This window comes from Acomys russatus, chromosome X (genome assembly GCF_903995435.1).
Source record: "Acomys russatus chromosome X, mAcoRus1.1, whole genome shotgun sequence".
Lineage (NCBI taxonomy): Eukaryota > Metazoa > Chordata > Mammalia > Rodentia > Muridae > Acomys > Acomys russatus.
The window spans coordinates 29,557,064-29,579,642 of NC_067169.1; the positions used below are offsets into that span (position 1 = coordinate 29,557,064).

At 36.2% G+C, this 22,579-nt stretch overlaps 1 protein-coding gene across 3 annotated transcripts in view; it reads left to right on the forward strand.

Moving 5' to 3' along the window:
- The window catches only part of Glra2 (glycine receptor alpha 2), a 217,055-nt gene that overhangs the window by 114,236 nt on the left and 80,240 nt on the right, over positions 1-22,579 (forward strand). The window lies entirely within an intron of this gene.

A 22,579-nucleotide genomic window follows, 5' to 3' on the forward strand; every position in this document is an offset into this window, starting at 1 on the left:
TTGTAATTAACTCAAAGAAAAACTAGAACAAGAAGACAGTGCTTTTGGAACAGTCTACCTGGGGCTTGTTAGGCTTGGAGCACTATTATGTAGCTGGTTTCCCCACAAAGTGATAGGGGTTAAGTTAATTAAAACTATTCATTCATTTCTGTGGTTCTCAAAATTTGTCATCTTTTTTCACAATACCACCATTGATCCTTTGTTAATTGATAAGTACCACAAATCTAGTGTATGCAAAAATAGTTCAGCCATCCAACCTGGGCTTTTTTGTGGTACCATTAAAGCTTTTCATCTCAAATAGATGAAAACAGTTGGACCCAACTATGGAAGGCCAAGATGAAATCATTGGGAAAATGATTTTCAAAAACCTAAAAAAGAAAACTTGCCAATTTACTTGTGTACTTAATATTCAGCAAAGCCTTGTTAAATGTTATATATACACATATATCACATTAAATATATATTTAATATAAATAATCTAAATCTAAACATAGAAGTATATATCATATTAACACATAGATATTTACATATAATTTTACTTAATATTTAATACAGCAGTCTATATTAAAGATACTATGTATAGATGATGGCATTCAAATATATATATATACTTATATATATATACTTATATAGAATTAGGCTACATTGATAGCCTGTAAGTGCCATACACAAAACAAAAATTTAGAATTTTCAGATTCCAAAACCATGCACATATGGCTCCAATTTAGGTTCCATTAATTTTTTTAATTGGCACAAAGTATTATATTGACTAGCTTACCTGTTTCTTAAGTACAATTTCTGAATTCCCTGGGCAATTAATTAAACCATTTGATTTAATTAGGCCATTCCATTAATGGATAAAAATAGAGGCTGTGACTCACCTTGTTAGCCCATTGTATAGTTTTATAAACTGAGGCAAGAAAAGTTCTGTAACTTGCAATCTCTGGAATGGGAATATGACAAAAATGGATTTTGAATTCTTCAGAAACTCTTTCCTCAAAGACTCTGCTTTTAATTGCAGCCTTTCCTTGTATACCAAATAGTTTGTTTGAAATCTTTGCAATAAGAAGTATAGAAGGTTAATTTAATATAGAGGGATAGACTGAATCTTAGACTAGAATAAAAGGCTTAAGAGGTGATAACTGGAATGTGTAGAAGGATGTATGGCATGAAAAGTGAAATTGGTATAACACAGAAGGAGGCTTGGCAAAGATAGAGAGGGTTCAATATCAGGAGAGAGTGGGCATCCTAGTTGTTATAACTACACAGCTTTGCCTATGTGGGCATGATCCTCTAACAATGTTAAAGATATCCATATGTGGTGGTGCACACCTTTAATCCCAGCACTTGGGAGGCAGAGGCAGGTGGATCTCTGTGAGTACAAGGCTAGCCTGGTCTAAAAAGACAGTCCAGGCCAGCCAGGACTACAAGAGAAACCCTGTCTTGAAAACAACAACAACAGAAACAATGTTGAAGATACTAAGTGACTGTTTACCCTTGGTTTTTCCTTTCCTTTCCTGCCATCTGTGTCCCAGGATTTTGTAAAAGACATAACAAGCACCTATAGGTCATGGTTTTACATGTGCAAAAACCTGAGTAAATCAACCAAAATAGGTCATTGTTCACTTTTGAATTAGCTGAACAGAACTTGACATGGTGAAGCATGAACAGATGTTGGACACCGTACAATGGGATTCAAGAGCAACTAATTAAACTGTAAGAAAAAGGCAAAAAGGAGGAGAAATAACAAGGAGGAGAAAGGGGTAACTACTTCAGAAATTGTTTGGCGTACAGGCAGACGTGGGAGTTAAAGATTATTTTATAGAATGTCTAAAATACACCTGATGCAGAAAGTGCTGCTCAAAAATATTTGTCTTCCTTTGTGGAATGTAGATGGATGGATTCCACGTAACACTGACTAGAATACTTTATATTTGCGCAGCACGTTATATTTGCTAATACCTTTACTATCCATTGTATTATGAAATTTACAGAGCTTTCAAAGGCAAGCAAAATTAGATCTCCTTTTTTAAATAAATTAATATATTTATTCACTTTACATCCTGATCATAGTCCCTTCTTCTCCCAGTTCTCCCTTCCTCTATCTTCCCCCCTCCCCCTCCCCTATTACTCATAAAAGGGGAGGCTCCCACCCACCCACTCCAGCTCATCAAGTCACATTAGGACTGAGCACATCCTTTTTTCTACTATGCTCATAGCAGTTTTATTCATAATAACCAGATTCTGGAAGCAATCTAGATGTCCCTCAACCACAGAATGGATAAAGAAAGTGTGGCACATTTACACAGTGGAATACTACCCAGCTATTAGATCTCCCTTTCAAAGGAATCAGTAAAGGGCCAAGTAATACTTGTGGTACCTGCTAGTGCCACAGCTGAGATTTCTTAAAACTCTCAGCCTGATTATTTAGAAGGAAGGGAAACAGAAGTAGTGAAAAAAATCTGCTAATAAAAAAAAACAGACCATAAGTCAGGAAATAGAAGTGAAAAGAAAAATGCTGGGAAACTAAGAAAAGATGTCATTTCATTTGTGGCAAAGGAAAGGAAGTTTGTTGTTTTCTGTGTGAAGGAGTATTCACATTTATAATATCTTTTTAAATTGAAAATAGATTCTTCTCTCATACAATACATCCTGACTAGTTTCCTTTCCTTCCACACCTCCTGGTTGCTCTGAACTTCTCTTCTTCCCCAGATCCACTTCCCCTCAAATTCCTTCCAAAATGAGCAGTCATCCATGAGACAAAATCCAACACAATAAAACAACATACAATAAGACAAAGCAAAAGCCTTTACACAGAAGCTGGAAAAGGCAAGCCAATAGGAGGAAATGAGTTTCAAGAGCAGTCAAAGAGTCAGAGATACATCTCATCCCACTGTTAGGAGTCCTACAAAACACCAAGCAAACAGCCGTGAAATAAAGACAGAGCACCTGGTGTAGACCCCTGCAGACCCCGTAATTGCTGCTTCAGTCTGTGTGAGCCCATATGGATCCTGATCAGTTCATTCAATGGGCCATGTTCCCCTGTTGGCCTCCATCCCCTCAAATGCCTACAATCTTTACTCCCCCTTTTTCATTTTGTTCCCTCCAAGGGGAGAGACCTTGTGGAGACCTCCAAGTTAGAGTCTTTCTCCATGAATAATGTCTGGCTGTGATCTTTGTACCAGCTCTCATCTGCTACCAGAGGAAGCCTCTCTAATGACAACTAGATGAACTACCAATCTATGAATATAGCAGAATATCATTAGGAATCATTTCATTGAATTTTTTTGACCAATCATGTTTATTTCTATCTTAGGTCTCTGGGCTATCAAGTCTCCGGTTCCTGGCCATCCAGGCAGTGATTTGGCTACCTCTCATGGCCTGGGCCTCAAATTAAACCTCATGTTAGTTGGCCACTCCCATGAGTTCTGTGCCACCATTGCCTCAGCACATCTTCCAGACAGCACAGATTGTAGATGGAGGGTTTTATGGCTGGGTTGTTGTCCAGGTTTCTCTTTCCATAGCCTGCAGAATATCTTCTCACTCCAAAGAGACTAGAACATAAGGGTGCCAATAGGATGTCCTCCCCTGTGTCCCACTTTCCTGGTAAGTTAAGACTTTCATGGTACGTATCCCTTGGACTAGTGTTTTGATATAAGTGAGTATATACCGTTTGACTCTTTTTGCTTCCGGGTTAACTCACTCATTATGATAATTTCTAGATCAATCCATTTGTCCACAAATTTCGGGAATTCCTTGTTTTTAATAGCTGAGTAGTATTCCATAGTGTAAATGTACCACAGCTTCTTTATCCATTCTTCTACTGATGGACACTTAGGCTGTTTCCAGGTTCTGGCTATTATGAATAAGGCAGCTATGAACATGGTTGAGCATATGTCCCTGTTGTGTGGTGGAGCATCTTCTGGTTATATTCCAAGGAGTGGAATAGCTTGGTCTTGAGGAAGCCTTATTCCCAGTTTTCTGAGAAAGCGCCAGATAGATTTCCAAAGTGGCTGTACTAGTTTGCATTCCCACCAGCAATGAAGGAATGTTCCTCTCTCTCCACATCCTCGCCAGCATGTGTTCTCAAGATAAGCATAGGAGAATGGGGAAATAGAAGGATACAGAGGGTCCTAGAAACCTACAAGTAGAACATTATGATGGACAGATTTGGGCCCAGGGATCCTACTCAAACTATGGCACCAGCTAAGGACAATACGTGCAGTAAACTTCCAACCCCTACCCAGATCTAGCCAATAGACAGGACACTCCACAGTTGAATGGAGAGTGGGATCTGACTTTCACACGAAGTCTAGTGCCCCATATTTGACCACATCCCCTCAATGGGGAGGCTTGGTGGTACTCAGAGGAAAGATAGCAAGCTACCAAGAAGAGACTTGATACCCTATGAGCATATACAGGGGGAGGAAGTCCCCCTCAGTCACAGTCATAGGGGAGGGGAGTAAGGGGAAAATGGGAGGGAGGGAGGAATGGGAGGATACAGGGATGGGATAACAATTGAGATGTAATATGAATAAATTAATAAAATATATTCTTAAAAAGGAATATAAGAGTGATAGGTCTATGCAGATACCACCTCAACCTCTTTACATTCAATGAGTTGAGTGGGTAAGATTATGGGAATGTACATAAAAATAGTGATTTATAGATAAGTAGTATGTGTTTAGAAAGAAATGAGGTGGGAGAATGAGAAGATTGATGAAAGAAGTTAAATGAATGTGAACAGGAAAAATTAGGGTCACAGATGAAGAGTAATGAAAATTTTAGATTAACTATTATATTATACATGAAAGGTAATAGAAAATAAAGATGGAGAGTTCGGGATGTAACACCAGAGACACCTTTGGATGGCAAACTAAGTGGTTGAATCTTAATTTATCAAGCTTTGAAGCACCAATGAGAGTTTGTAAATACAGAAATATCACAATAGCTACTTCAAGGGTTTCTTGTGAGCTTTTAATGAAATATTAGTATAAATGCTTCATAACAATTATTTAAGGAGTTAATATAATTGTTTTCAATTATTCATTCACATGAAACAATTTCAATGAAGGTCTAATATATATTAGACACAGTGTTGGCACTTGGCATTCATAAAAAAAGTTTATCACTATGAATTATAGCTCACCTCCTAGTGGGAACATGAACATTAAAACAATTATAATTAAATACTCATAGGAAAATGTGCATATAGTGTTTTGAAAGTATGCAGGGAGGTCTGAATGAATTTTTCCTTGAAGAATCACAGGAGAAATTATACTTGAACAGGCTACTGAATCATCAATGATCTACATAGAGGGGCTAGAATTATTAATCTCTTAAAAAGAAAACGAGGTTGTGGGCATAGCTCCAATGGTATAGCATATTCTCAGCATGTATGAAGTCCTGTATTCAACCTCCAAAAATACCACACACACACACACACACACACACACAATCACAAACTGATAAAAGGAAACACTGTGGTTAGACAAAGTTTATTGACTGCTCATAATAATTACAACTCAGAAAATAAAAACCGAGGAAAGTAGTGATTGTCAAAAGTAAATTGATATTTAAGAAGAAAGTCTTGGGGAACATAATTATAAGACACATAACTGAACAAAAGTAAAAATAACTGTTACAATTAAATAATAACAAAACACTCTATAAAATATGTGGACAAATGTTTACAACAGGCATTACAAAAGAAGATATATAAGTGGTCAATATACATAAGAAAAAATGTGTGACATTCTTTGGAAGATAATTTTATAGACCAACTAGAATGACTAAAGTGAAAAAGATTGTTGATATCGTACCATGTTGTGGAAAGATACATAGACAGTTAATGGCTGATGAGGAAGGAGAGACATCTTCTTCAGAGAAGTAAATAGTGATAAGGTGCATATGCTCCTATAAGCAGATTATCTCCCATCCTCCTGTAATCAACTCAGAAAAGCTTACTGGGTCACACAAAAAGAAAATAGAAATGAATGTAGAAAAGCACGGTGGTTAGTTGGAAGTGGGAGATGGACAAGAGAGAAGGGCAAGGTAGAACGAATATGGTTCACTACATTGTGTACATATATGGGAATATGATAATGAAGTCTTTATCATGCGTAGTAATGTATGCCAATAAAAAATTTGTTGTTACCTAATGAGGAAATGTGGAGCCCCTGGAAGAATGTGGCAACTAGTTTTCCAACACAAATTAAGGTATTCTGAGAGTAGGAGAAATAGTGTTCTTAGTTCTCTGGTTTTTTGTAATAGTCTCTGTGTTGTAAAGAGAAGTTTCTTTGGTGAGGTTGTGAAACCTTTATCTATTTGTGGATATAAGGATAAATGTTAAAATGTTGGTTTAGTATAATGTTTGTAGATTCTCCTCTATACCTTCACTGGCCCTGGCTGTTTCCAGTTGCAGGCAATATTTTTCTCTTGTTAAGCACTCCATAAGTACAACTAGAGAGAACAATTGCTAACACACATGTGCCAGCAATTCACCATTAGGGATATTATGTCATGATGGTTATTGTTGTAGTTCATAGATAGATGGTTATCTAGTAGGATTATTGGTTGCTTTTGTTGGAACCTTGTATGGCAACTTTTGGTACCATGAAAAATAGTCTTCAAGAAGGAGAATTTCATATCAGATCCAGCTCAAGTCCTTCATCCTCTTGGTCTGGTCCTTGAGGAGCATGCTGTTTTCATAAGAAAAGGGTTTTACCTTCAGCCTTTGAGAGGCATCCAAGGGCAACCACAATCAACCACTCAAAAGGGAGCTTCTCAAGCTTAGTGTTGTGGTTTTGTTAGACTAAATGGCTCTTAGGAGAGCATTATCAGCCCAGATGGAAATTTTTCATTTAAACTATCTTATGTATATGTATGAACATATTTATATTTAATATATGTAATTTTAGCTAAGTTCATAATGGCTCCTTAAGAGTTTTTCAAACATTCTTACTGTTACCTTACTCCCTCCTTCTGCATTTAGCTCCCCCTTCTCTATGAAAGCATCACCTTGTTGCTCTTTGAATCACTTGTACCCTGATACTACCTCTCTATTGTCACTCTCTGTCTCATGGTCCCTTTTTAATTTGCTGGTTTCTGTGGTTACTATAGGTTATATAATCAAATTTGAGGATGTAGAGCTAGGATGTTAATATGAGAAAGAATATGTGATACTTGTTGTTCCAGGTCTGGCTTACCTTACTCAATATGGTCATTTCTAGTTCCATCCATTTACCTGCGGATTTCATGATTTTACTTTTCTGTACACCTGAGTAGTATTCCATTGTGTATATGTACCACATTTTTTATTATCCATTCACTAATTGAAGAACACTTAGGTTGTTTCTATTTTCAAGCTATTGTGAACATACCAGCAATGAATATGGCTGAGTAACTATCTAGGGAATGGGATGTTGAATGCTTTTGCCAAATACCTACAAGTATAGCTGGATCATATGATAGATTTGTTTTTAGCTTTTTGAGGATCTTCACACTGACTTCTAGAGTGGCTAAACCATCTTGTTATTACACTAACAGGGAGTGGGAGTTTCCTTTTCATCTTTCTAGCATTTGTTGTCAGTTGTTTTGGGTCAGTCTAACTGAAGTTTTTTGTTTTTTTTTTTTTTTTAATCTCAAATTTGTTTTTATTTGTGTTTCCCTAATTGCTAAGGATGATAAAATTTTTTGGAGATATTTCTACTTTTCTTTATAGAACTCAGTTCAAATCTCAGTCATATTTTTAAATGGGCCATTTTTGACTCTGTTCTTTGAACATATAAGTTTAGATATTAATTCTTTGTCACATGGATAGCTAAAAAAGATTATCTCCCATTTGGTGGGCTTCTTCTTTACCTTATAGATGGTGTTTTTAGCTGTATAGAAATGTTTTGTTCTTCTGAAATCCCATCTGTCATTTGTTGACCTCAATTCCTGAGAAAATGGGGCTCCACTACTAAGGACATTTCCTACATATATATCATATAGAGCACTGCCTGTTTTCTTCTAACAGTTTCAATGTTTCAAGTTCCCATCTAGGTCTCTGATCTATTTGGAGTTAGTTTTTGTGCTTGGTGCTATATACAATTCTGATTTCATTATTTTTCTTCATGTGGACATCCAGGTTTCCCAGCATCATTTGGTGAAGATGCCTTCCTTTCTCCAACTTACATTTTTGGCACCTTTGTCATATATTAGATTACTGTACTTATGTGTACTCATGTTTCAGTCTTTAATTTTGTTCCATCAGTCTACATGCCTATTTTGTACTAGTTCCATATTTTTTTACTATGTCTCTGTAGTTTATCTTAAGATCTAAAATTGTAATTCCCCCAGCTTTGCTCTTTGAATCAGAATTGTTTTGGCTATCCAAGTTCTTTGTAGTTCCATATGAATTTTGTGATAGTTTTTTATATTTCTGTGAAGAATGAGATGGAGATTTTGATTGGAATTGCATCAAATTTATAAATAGCTTATTGCTAGAATGATCATTTTCATAATGTTAATTCTATCAATCCATATGCATAGAGTGTCTTTTAATTTTCAGTGTCTTTTTTAAATCTCTTTCTTCAGAGGTTTCAAGTTTTCATTGTAGAGGTTCTTCGCTTTCTTGGTTAAATTTGTTCCTAAATACTTTAATTTTTGAAGCTATTGTGAATGGGAGTATGTCCACAATCTCTTTCTCTGTGTAATTCTTGATGGTGTATATTGACATGTGTACACTGATTCTGTAGTTTTCCACAGTGCTGAAACTGCTGATTATTTCTAGGTGTTCTAGGGTAATATTTTAAGATCTCTTATGTACACTAGCATGTCATCTGAAAATAGAGATAGTTTGACTTAGTCTTTTCCAATTTGTTTCCCTTTAATTGCCTTTTCTTGTTTATTTTTATTGTAGCTAGTGCCTCAAGAACAATATCGAAAAGAAGTGGGCATAGGTCATTCCTGATTTCAATGTGATTACTTCAGCTTTCTCCACTTAGGATGAGGTTGACTGTAGGTTTCTTATATATGGCTTTTATTATGTTGAGGTATGTTCCATCTACTCCTATACTCTCCACAGCTCTCATCATGAAGGCATGATGGAGTTTTACCAAAGACCTTTTCTGCTTCTACAGAGATGATCACATGATTTTTATCTTTAAGTCCATATGTGTGTGTTGTTGTTGTTATTGTTGTTGTTTACATTTATTGACTTTTTTATGTTGGACCATGCCTGCATCTCCAAAATGAATCCCGTTTCGTCATGGTGGATAAACTTTATGATCTATGTGTGTATTTTGTTTGCAAGTATTTTATCACAGAAATTTGAATGTATGATCATCAGTGATATTCACCAGTAGTTTTTGTTGTTACGGTTGTTGTGGTTGTTGTCATATCTTTACCTGGTTTTCGTATTACAGAGATTGTGGCTTCATAAAAGGGGTGTGGGAGTGCTCTTTCTCTTTCTCTTTCTGTTTTAAAAGTAGTTTAAAAAAATTTGTTGTAGATCTTGTTTGAAAGTCTGGTCGAATTCTGGTCCGAATTCATCTGGTTTTGGGCATTTTTAAGTTGAAAGGGTTTTCTGTTTCAATATCTTCATTTGTTATTGGTCTGGATAGATTATTGGCATTTTAGTTTAATTTTGGTCTTTTGGCTAAATATTTTAAAAGTTGTTCATTTCTTTTAGATTTTCCAACTTCGTGGAATACAGGTTGTTAAATTATTCCTTTATAATACTCTCAATTCTTTGGTCTCTATTGAATTATTCCCCTATTAATTTCTGAGTCTCTTCATTTGAGCCTTCTCTTTCTTTGGGATAGTTTGTTCAATAGCCTCATGTTTATCTTCCCAAAGACAAAGATAAACATGATAAGATGAACTGAATCTTTCTTTGTATATTTTCTTTGTTTCTCTTTCATTAATTTCTGCTGTTTTTTTTTTTTTCTTTCATCTAATGGGTTTGGTTTGGTTTTATCCTGTTTTTCCAAATGTTTTAATTGCATCACTAATTCATTTATTTGAGTTCCTTCTGGTTTTTAATGTACTCATTTACAATTATAACTTTATCTCATAAGACTCCTTGTAATGTCTCCCACAGGTTTTTGTGATACATTTTCATTCTCATTTAGTTAGTTTCAGGAATTTTTAAAATTCTTTCCTGGTTTATCCTTAACATAGTCATCTCTCAGTAATGAGTTGTTTAATGTCCATGAGTTTGTGTATTGGCTAGAGATTTGATTGTTGTCTGTCTTCATTCTATTGCATTGTGATCAGGTAGTATACAATACGTGACTCCAATCATTAAGAATTTGTAAAGATTTGTTTTGTGCTTTACTTTAGAAAATCTTCCGTGTGCTTCTAATTACAATGTATATTCTTTGCTGTTTGGATAGAATATTCTATAGATATCTGTTAAATTCATGTCACATATGATGTCATTTAAATCTGATGTTTCTCTATTTTTTGTAGGTGACCTGTTTACTGGAGTAAGTGGGGTATTGAAATCACCTACTATTACTGCATTGATGTTAATTGGTGTCTGTAATTTCAGTAGTAGAAATTTTAGCCTCACATGGTATATACGCACTTATATTTGAGCACTATCCCAAAAGGCATGTCCTATGAAAGTCTGTACTTACCAGGAGATTGGGATAGATGTGAGAACATCCTATTGGGACTCTAGGTGAGAGAAGTATGGGAGAATGGGGACATAGAAGGATCCAGAGGGTCCTAGAAACCTACAAGAAGAACACTGTGACAAGTAGATCAGGGCCCAGGGTGGGTCTGCTCAAACTATTACACTAACCAAGGACAATACAAGTAGTAAACATCCAACCCCTACTCTGATCTACCCAATGGACAGCACATACTCCACAGTTATGTAGCGAGTGGGGACTGACTTTGACATGAACTCTGGTGCTCCATATTTGACCACCTCCCCTTGGTGGGGAGGCCTGATGGCACTCAAAGAAAGAATAAGCAGGCTACCAAGATGAGACTTGATAGCTTATGACCATATAGTGGGGGAGGAGGCCCCCCTCAGTCATAGACTTGGGGGAGGGAAAGAGGGTGAGAGAGGCAGGGAGGGAGGAACAGGAGGATACAAGTGATGGGATAACAAATGAGTTGTAATCTGAATAAATTAATTAAATTTAAAAAATAAAATTTGGTGTTCCAGAGTTTGATCCACACATGTTTAGGATAACACTGTGTTCCTGGTCAATTGATCCCTTGATTAGAATGAAGTATCCCTCTTTATCTCTTTTCGTAAGCTTTAGCTTTAAGTCTATTTTGTTCAGATATTAACATAGCTATACCTGCTTGCTACCCATTCCTATTTAAAAGGAGTACTTTTTATCTTTAAAGCTAGGATTTTTGTAGACAACACAGAGACAGATTGCTTTTCTTAATACACTCAGCCAACCTCTGCATTTGACAATGCATCAAGACAATTGATGTTTAAAGTTATTACTGAAAGGTGTGTGTTGATTCAAGCCATTGTGTTCTTCATTTCTGTTATTACTTGTATGTTCAGTGGTACTTCATGTTTTAATAATTATAGCATCTTTTTATACTTTCTGGAGACATTTCACACTACTTATTCATCTCTTCAGCTCAACATATTGCTTTCTATATTTTTATTCTTAATCTGTTGGATATAAAAATTTTAGGCTGTTTATATAATGTAAATTTTTGCTTTCTTCTTCAACTACTGCAGATAGTTTTTCTGTTTACACTACTCTAGATTGCCCATTGTGGTCTTTTAAGAAGTGAAATGCACAGGTCCAAACTCATCTGACTTTCAAATATGTCATTGAGAAACCAGCTGTTATTTTGATAGTTTACATTATATTTGACTTGTGTTTTTCCTTTTGCAGCTTTCGTTACATTTAAGTGTTTTAAACTATGGTATATCACGGAAATTTTCTTTTCTGGCCTTATCTATTTGGTGTTCTGTGTGCTTATTATATCTGTATGGGTATGTCTGTTCTTAATTTGTGATCATTTTCTTCTCTAATCTTGTTGCATATCTGGTCTATGCTATTGAATTGGATTTGTCTTGCTCATCTATGCCTATACTTCAAATGTTTGATCCTTTTGTGACACCCTTCATTTCCAACATGTTTCTTTCCTGTGCTATGTAAATTTTTCCACATTCTTTGTTTAATTTGTCTACATCCTCCACTCTATCTTTGAGCCTTGTCATTCTACCTTTTGCTCAATTCATTCTACTTATAAGACCTTTCATTGAGTTTTCTAGAAAGATTACTGGGTTTCTCAATTCCATCTTCATTGGAGCTTGAGTACTCTTCATTGTTTCTATCTCCTTATTGAATCCTATCTTCAAATCCTGGATTGTCTTTGTCATTTCCATTATCCTTATGTTTGTGTTTTCTTGAACACCACTCATGAGTTTGTTGTCTTTAAATTCATTCTCTTTAAGTACATTTAGCTATTTCTTTGTGTCTTCTTTAAAGTCCTTTAAGTTGGTGATAAGGTTTATGTTTTTCTTGTAAATTCTGTCATCTGGTATTTATCTATCAAGTCTCAGAGGCAAACATTTCTAAGGGACTGGCAGGTTTTATGGATGCTATACTGCCTTGATGCTTTAAATTATTTTTATTTTTGTGAATAGATCAGTGTATGTGGACTTCTTTTGTTAGTTCAGTGTCTGATATGGATAAAACAAGTTGAGGCAGAATACAGGACACTTGGTTGGTCCTACAGGTTGTATATATGGCTTAGGTGTAATGAAGTCAAGTGGACAAAGCAGGCTTTCTGGAACGGAAAATGCACAGTCTGGTTCAAGTCTGGAGTTTGAGAGTGAATCTGGATGTTGGGGAGTGTGTATGAAATGGGATAATCAGTCCAACTCACTCAGCTACCCCCTAACAAAGGATGTCCAAGGTATAGCTGCGCAGACAGATTAGAATATAATACATGAGAGGCCTGTATATTGCGGGTGGGAAGGTTTGCTTTATCCAGAGCCTGAATTTTGGGAGATGTACAAGCATGAATAGTCAGAATAGGCTGTTCCCTGGATGTGGTACCTGACCTAGATTTGAAGAAGTTAAGGAAAGTGCAAACGAGTGGGGGGGTGGGGAATAATCCAGCGGGCCCTGGTGAAAGATATGCAGAATCTGGCTGGGCATGAAGACTATAATCCTTAATATTATTTTCTTCTCCTACCTACCTAATTTAATGACAAATATATTCTTGAGAAAATCTTTGATTTTTCTCATCGGGGATATATATATTTCTAATGAATCCTCTAAAATATGAAAGGACTAAAATGTTTAGCAGCTATAAAAAGTATATTTTTGAAAGCTGACCTTTAATTTCATTGACAACTGTGGAATTATTTTTAAATGCAAGAAATAAACCAATGAAACCTAGAAACTTATAGATTCCAATCAAATATTATATTCTAGTTTAGGTGAAATTATGTTGCATTTTTAAAACATAATAAGAGTGTTTTAATTTCTAATTTTTATAAGACCACTGTGCTAATCACCTTTAAGAATTAATAAAACATTGGAATAAAGAAACCAAAAATCTCTTCACATCATAATTACTATGGGGAAATCTTTGATGAAATATTATTGTATATAATAGATGATAATTTGGAAAGCATTCTCAAATTGCTTTAATCACCTTTGTCTCCATTAAGCTGCTAAGTTAATTAAATAGGCAAACCAACTTAAGACAAGAAAATTGATTTTTTACATAGGATACTCTCAACATAGTAGCAGACATAAGAAAAAGTTTGGTTTTTCTTCACCATGTGAAAATTAAGCTGTATTCAGAAAAAATTAATAAATCCCTGTTCCCTTGTTTCCTGCTGTTTCTTTGTTCTTTGATGACAAGTTAATCAAGTTCATATGGCACAAAAAGGAGAATGCATCAGAACATTCCTTGTACCTTTCGCCTCAGGAAAGCTTCTGTCTCATTAGGGTGACTCTGAGACTAGTGTTTTCAGTGTTTTTCCCTAATGAAACCTGTGAGTTGAATCATAGTGAGTGGATCCCAGCTACTTCCTACCTACCAATGAATTCCTATAGCAAGCTATTTAACATAGACTCAAAGTAGAAGATGTAATCTGTATGTTGTTTATCAACATTACCACCACCACCTCCATTATATTTTCGTTATACAGACACCATTTCTGTTTTTTAAAATTTGGTCACTTTACATCCCGACTGTAGCCCCAACCTTTGTCGCCTCTCAGTACTACCCTCCCTCTCTTATCCTCCTCTCCCCGCCCTTAGTCCTCAGAAAGGGAGAGCCCTCCTCCCCAAACATCTGACCTCAGCCTATCAAATCTAATTTGCACTGCCTATATCTGCCAGGAGGAAGTGATCAACAAGTGGGCACCATTGTCCATGTCAGAAGTAGTTTCTACTCCCCATATTATGGGACCCACAAGGAGACTGTGCTTCCTGTCTACTACAGCTAAGCAGAGACTCTAGGTCCTCAACATATATGGTCCTTGGTTGGTACATCAGTCTCTGCAGCACGCCCCTCCTCTGCCCGGATGTGTTGGTTCCATTGGTGTTCTTGTGGAGTTTCTGTCCCCTCTAGGACCTTCTATCCCCCAACTCTTCCTTCCGTAAGACTCCCTGTACTCCACCCCGAAGTTGGGATAGGGAGATTATGATTTAAAAAAAAAAGGAAGATAAAGAAATGGTATCTGGCAGACCTAAAGAAACTAAATAATAAGGAGGACCATAGGGAGGATGCTTAGTTCTCATTCAGAAGAGCAAATAGAGTAGACACTGGAAGCAATTGAAGAGAAGGAGCAAGAAGGGAGGCTACCATAGAGATCCTCTGAAAGACTCCATCTAGCAGGGGATCAAAGCAGATGCTGAGACTCACAGGCGAACTTCAGCTAGGATCTGGCGTTCAGCAGGGTTCCTCTAACTACTTGGGTTCCTCAGAGGGATCAGCAGCACAGTAGAACAGTGGCTTGGAAGTCAGAATGTTGTATTGGTTCCTCTGTGGTGATCCTCTGTCCCCAGGGGTCCTGCACGCGATCCAGTATTCAGGAGGAGGGCACAGTGCGGGAGGTTTGTGACTCCTGAACCCCACGGATGTCCAGCTGCAATGAGGTGGAGGAGGCTACTTCTGATCCTCCCCAACTGTTCAGTCTTGGAAGTTCCTAAGCCTGTGTTTTGGATCAGGAGCTGTTTTGCTGATCCTCTGTTCTCCAGGGGGCCTGTACTTGTACCAGTATTTGGAAGAGTGCAGGGTACTCAAAGTTTGTGACTTCTAAACCTGGGGTTGTCTGGCTGTGATGCGCTGGGAAGGGGGCTCGGGGGATGGCGGGGCTGGTGTTCCTGGGTTATTCACTTCAGTTTCCCAGGCTCTGCTCCTCTGCTCTCTGGACAGAGTACATATTGGGTACCACTATCTTGGAATCCCTCTTCTACTTATCATCTTAAATGAATAAAAGATAAAATCTTACAATGGCTCCTTAACTGACACTCAAACACACATCTTTCTGTGGATTTTGACACTCAGAATTGTGTTCATGGATGGAAATTTAAAAGAGAAATTATTTTTTCCTATCATTGTTTGCTTTTATCTATATGATGATATTTGTAAAGATCTATTCATGTCAAACATGCAATCCCTGAGATAATTTTGTACAAACATCATTATATTCCTTATTAGTCTGTTGAATCTGAATAACATGAAGGCCTCTACAACTTACAAAAATAGGATTTATTTACTAATAAAGTTCAATCCAGACCATTGACATAATTTCAGAAGAGCAATTTTCACCTAAACTGAATAAAGACAAATGTACTTTCATTTGTACATAATGGATTGACTTACTATAGCATATATACAAACATAGATAAGAATACATATATAATAAAACAATGTATTTTAATCTTAATACCACCAAAGAATTAATTATTTTATATTGGATATTTTTAACCTTTCAATTTTTCTATATATTATGTTATATAAAACCCTAATATGATGACATTTAGGGAATGAGAACTTTATTTTTTTAATTATATAGAAGTTTATTAAATGAGCATGGGGAGAGAAGAAAAGGGGGAAGGGGTACCACAGAGAGAGAGACAGAGACAGAGGAAGAGAGAGGAGGGAGAGAGGGGAGAGAGTGAGATGAGGACTTTATTTATTTATTTATTTATTTTTTTCTGTACTTGGTTTGTTCTTTATTAGCTGTTTTGTAACTTCTATCCCAGAGAATGAACACTGATGTAAGGTAAGGGGTTATTTAATTTTGGGGGTACATTTTCTATCTTCGTTGTTTGTATTTAAAACTGAAAACCTGAAACCACGAGGTATTAAACTCCCAAGGCCACTTAGCTCTTCTGACTGGATCTCTTTTTTTTTTAATTAATTTATTCATATTACATCTCGATTGTTAGCCCTTCCCCTGTTTCCTCCCATTCTTCCCTCCCTCCCATTTCTCCCCGGAGATGAGGACTTTAAAATGTGATTACATTGAACGAAAGGTATAAAGGGTAGAACCCTGTGATGAAATGACTTCAGTGCTCTTACAAGAGATAACAGGAAAGAGCTTATGTTGTTTTTCTCCAGCCTCGGGTAAGCCTTTTCAGAACAGAGCCCTCACCACACTTCTCCAATAACTATACATTTACATAATTACCCACCAATGACCTAAGTACAATGGACACTATAATGTCTGGGGCTGAAATAAAGGGACCTTGGAATTCTATAGTATTCAAGATGAAACAAAGTGAAAGACTTAGCTAAAAACAAATAATACAAGTTATAATAGCTGTACTTAGTAGGGCTATAAACTCATGGCAAATTTTCTAAAGATAGAAATGGAAATTTACTTGAGTAAAAACCTAGAATATTGAAGATTTATTATATACGTATGAAGAATTTACATTGAAATAAATGACTATAAATATAAACATTTGAAGGCAATTTGACACGATAATGTAGCAAAATAACAACAGGCTTAGAGCGCACTGGTTCTTAACCTTTCTAATGCTGTGGCCCTTTACTACAGTTCTTCATGTTGTAGTGACCCTCCCCCCAGCCATAAAATTATCATTGCTACTTCATTTTGCACTCTAATTTTGCTGCTGTTATGATTCATAATGTAAATATCTGTGTTTTCCAATGGTCTTTGGAGATCTCTCTGAAAGGATCAACTCCCAAAGGATAGCAAACCACAGGTTAAGAACCACTGTTCTCAGGCCAATGACCTCATAACCATGGGCTTTTTACCAAGATTACTGGACAAAGCATAAAATTTCTCTCTGTGAAGCAGATCATAAATCCAATCAGAGAGCAATTAGTTACCCAGCAAGCTATTAAAAAAACATATAGTTGGAGGAGCTTGCTGGAGAAGACACTGGAGAGTTGGGGGTGTATGGGATAGGTATGATTGTATATCATTGTATACTTGTATGAAGTTCTTAAGAACACACAAAATAACATAATACAAATCAGTGAAGATCAGAGCCAAGCTGAATTTTATCTGTGTATCATGGAACTAGGTACTCTCTGTAAGTCTCCATTAACACTATTGAGTGAGTTTCTGTTCTCCATCCAGCACAAGGATATCCAGACAAGGATGTCTTCATTTTGTTCATCTACTCCTGGTTTCCTTCCTGCTGTAAATTAGGAAATTTGCTGGTGACATTACATTTTTGTGTAACCTCTGTGCTATTCTTGATGTCAGTAAACCCAACTGAGGATATCGATAGTCCCTGGAGGAACTTGCACTCATATTCTACAGTTGTCCTTTGGAATTTGTTCCAGTCACAGAGTTGGACCATAAGGGTTTAATAGCTTGTTTCTGATAGTCAGCTCTTTGAATGTGTTACTACTTGCCTCTTCACCCCTATATCCTACTGGTACTTGTTACTTTTGTTTCTTCTGTGCTCAGTTGATTGCATGTGTATATTGTCATGTCAACTGTTTTCCTGTACATGAAGATCTGATGTGCATAATCCCAAAATTTCCTCTGCTGTGCTTCATTGTTGTAGACCATAATAGTGAGGGCTTCGCCCATACAAAAAACATATTAAAATAAAAATGTCATAAAGAATAAAAAGTATACTAAGATGAAAAATACCAAAGTTAAATCATATTCATAAAGACTGAGAGACCTAGTTTGAGGCAGGTCCCTAATGTGAGTGTTATTTTTAAGTTCCATCTTTTCTTATTTCTATGTGTTTTTTATTTTACAATAGATATACAATTCTGTAGAATAATCATAATTGGTAATTATGTGTGTCCTTTCATCTGCAATGTATATTCTACTTTATATTAGAAGATCCTTGAGATTCAACTCACAATATCTATTTTCATGTGTTTCTCAAATTGTCCTTGGTATAGTTTTTAAGGTACAGTGATTGTCCAAAAATATATTCATAGCTGATACAGTACTAGAGTTTTCATGGTCTGTCTCTGTAAACAATGATCTTTTCATGCTTGGATATACTACTGTATCGCTTGATAAGTTGATTCTTTTTGTCTGTTAAATATAAATGAATTTCTACTCTATGTGCATGTTTTCTGCTTTGGGAGTGAGGCTCTAATGGTCAATAAAAGAGAATAAACCTTGCCTTCATGAACTTATAATAAAGTATGAGTAATAAAATATAAAGCAGAATAGAGGCATAGGTATTAATAAATACTAAAAATAAAAATAAACCATAGCAATGTGTCATAAAGTGAGTGGTAGGCAGGAGTGATCTGATTTTAATCAGCTGTGTGGTCAAAAAAGAACTCTCTGAAGAGAGGGCAGGTTAACAGACTTGTATGATGTAAAAACCAGTCTAGACCTTAGGATCCAAAGAACTTTTAACAATAAAATCCCAAAGAAAAAGGCCAGCCAGAGGCCAAGTGTGCTTGCAGCAGTACTCAGGGAACTTGTTTTAAGTACTGAATGCATCCAAGGTTTAGAGTTCTTAAGTGAAATATAAATTGTCTAGAGTAAAAAAATATCCAGTATTTGGAACAATAGAAGAGTAACCAATATTCAAAGTGACATCACTATTGGCTCAACTTTTGTACTTATCAGAATAGTAATACTGTGAGATCTGTCTGTATGACTGTGCCATCAAATAGAGAGATAGCATGTCTGGCCTCAGGTAATACCTGGATTGTAGCATAATTACTACTGGTCTCATAGTAAGAAAATATCCATGTAGACATATCCCTCTGCTTCTCTCTTTTTCCTTTGAACTTGTCTATCTAGAATATTGCATGTGAATTTTTCAGAAAACAACAAGCAAGAAAGAAGCAACATTTTGGGTACTGGGGAAATTACTCTAATTCCAAATTATGTGCTAAAACTAAATGTTGTTGATTTTGTTGCTGCTTTGCTTCTAGAGATACTAGTTTTTAAAAAGATGTCATCATTTTATTTCTACAGCCCAGTTACTGAGGTCCATCTAAGGCTAATAGATTTGTTTCCCCATTATAGAAATCTTAATTGTAAGGGCTATAGAGATGGCTTAGCAGTTAAGAGCACATGGATGCTCTTCCAGAGGACCCAGGTGTTGTAGTTAAATTATCAGTATTGCCGAATAATTGTCCCATGTCAAGCGCACTTGTTGTTGTTAATTTATCAGTATTACCTAGTAATTGTTTATTATTAGGCCTAATAATTGCTATTACAACAGTATTTTCTAACCCTCTAGCAATCAATCAAAACACAGATACCTGTTTATTTCAAAATAGCCTTAGTTAACCGAGGGTAGGGCAGATATCAATCCTCTAAACTACTTTCCATAGTGGGGCAGGTATGTCATACCTGCCCCAATCCCATGCCATCTGTTTCTAATAATTTCTATCAAGCTATTACCCGTACATAATCCCAAATACTTGCTAACGTTATTCATCTGGGCCAAATCCTCCATCTGCGCTGGCCATGTGCTTCTCCTCCACGTAACCCATGATGGCGCAACCTTCTTCTCCCTTCTCCTCCGGTCTCTCTTCTTCCTAAGATTCTCTATGTCTCTCCAAGCCCAGGAACGTTAGCTATACCTATCTCATTTGCCCTCCTCAGGTGTGATGGCTTTTTATTAATTAGCATCAAAATACATCAGACCAACCTCTAACACCGGGTTCAATTCCTAGCACCCACATGACAGCTCACAAGTGTCTGTAACTGAAGGTCCAGTGCTTCTGACTCCCTTACACAGACATCCATGCAGGACAAACATCAATGCATATGAAATAAAAATAAATCTTTATATAAAAGGAAAAAGGAAATCTTAATTATAAAACCTTAGTTAGAATATTAGCTCTTAAAGGAGTTTAAAATTATGACTAATGTTCTTAATATTAATAAGTGTGTTCCGATAGGTCTTCTGTTTTTCATGTGTTATTTGGTTAATAGATACACTATAAATAACATTGACTAATACAAAAGAACATTCATTTCATTTCATATCTATCTTTAAGTGTTTTCTATCTTGTCAAATTTGGTGTCCCTTATAAACTAAGTATTGTATTCCTTAATAGCAAGAAACTTTCACACAGAGTTTGGGCAATTTGTCCAAAGTCATGTGAAAGCAACTGCACTAGCCTTTAAACTCTGCTCTTCTGAATCTACCATGTAAGTTCAGTCATGTTGTTTCTGTGTCTAATGAAAATCCTTATCCTACAAAATTCTGCTTAAGAGCCTACTTTCTATGAACCTTTTTCTTATACACCTCTCATCAAGTTTAAATACTACAATAAAGACTATGTAGTTACTATTTTGAGCTCCTATTCTGTATCAAGCTCTGTTCTCATTGACCTTATATAACTCCTACAAAATTAGACTGCCTACTGGCCAAGCAATAAAGTGGTTTTATTCAAAGTCCTACACTGTGAAATTAAATTGTAGCTTCAGTCTCTCCAAAAGTTCCAGGAGAATTGCACTCATAACACAGAGAAGTGTTCCTTGGGATCCTGCCTCATCCTCCTATGTGGCTCTTCACATCTCTCCAGCCATCCTCCCAAAGAAAAGTTTCAGAGTTACCTCCAATCTCAGGTCTTGCAAACTTTGAACATTTCTTCTTAGAACTTACTCAAGACTGGAGTTTCTCCTCTTTTTGTTATCTGCTTTAACTCTTCTCCTCCTTTCCAAATCCCCTTCTTTCACTTTAGAGTAACTATGTATCATTTCCGATAAGTCATTCTATGTTTTGAACTTAGCAATTCTCCAAAAGCATCAGGGCAAAATCTCAATTCACTGACTGCATCAGAGAGGCTGGATACACTAGCAGCACAGAAATCTTAGTAGAATGCGGGAGGCATTGGTATGTTCACATTAGACATGCTGTCTACACTTTCTCAGTCCACCACCACCAAGTCTGAAATGCAGTTAAATTTTTGCCATTTTATGATGAGAGAGTATTCAAAGACAGGAAATGATTAGCTCCTTTACTCAGTGGGATAGAGTGAATGAATACAGACACAGAATTTGAGTCCAGTATGAGTGAATAAAATCTCCACACAGTCAAGCCAGTTATTTAATGGATTACCTATTCCTGTGACTGTCCCTTAAGAGTCTACACATTTTGTACAGCATGGATCAGAAAACTATGGCCCAAAGACCAAATCCATTATATGATTTTTGAACATAATTTTTGGAATATAATCATATTTATTTATATACATATGTCTATGACTATTTTTATTTCAAAGATATGATTGTGTAGCTATGAAAAAGGCTGTATGGCTCACAAAGCCTAAAATATTTACTGTGTAGCCCTTAACTGAAGATGTTTACTGCCTCCTACTCTAGAAGATCTTCATTGTATTTGTAACAGTTAAGCATAAACAAGACAATTTACTGCCAACTGATGTTCAGAGTATGTTCAGTACTTATGTTATATTAATCCACTGAACATATATTCTTTCAGTGACTTTATATGATTCAAAAATGTCATATAATATAGTTTCAACAACTTTTGGATCATTTTGCAAAGGTTTAAATTGTTAGTTTCTTAGTTAATCTTCTAACTAATATATCATTCAGGTTTTCATTGACCTTTTGTCCCTACTGAGGTACCTGGAAGGTCTGTGGCAGAGAAAGGGCATAGTGATTCTGAGGAACAATATTGAAGACACTTAACTTAAGCATAGCCTGAGATGCCATCTCTTGATGATAAGTATGTGGGAATAAAAAGACAAAGGGCAGGGGAAAAGGTTACCCCAAAATTAGGGGAGCGGATGACAGCCCAGATTGCTGGATTTCTAGAGCTTGGCAGCTCTAATGAGTCCTACTGTATCACTGAATGCTAATTATTGTCAACTTACAAAAAGCTCTTAAATGGCTGATACTTTTTATGTATGAATGTTTTGCCTAAATATGTTTGTACCCCACAAGGGTGCATATCCATGGAGACCAGAAAGGGGCCTAGAACTAAAGTTAGACAGTTATGAGGCACTGTGTGGGTGCTGGGAATCAAACCCAGTGTTCTGGAAGGCAAACCAATGCTCTTAATTGCTGAACCATCACTTCATTCTGAGGATAAATACTTATGATCATATTTTATATGATAAATTAAACATTTGATAAAATTACTTGTAAACTAGGTTCTAGAAATATAGTTTCAGCCAGCAAATT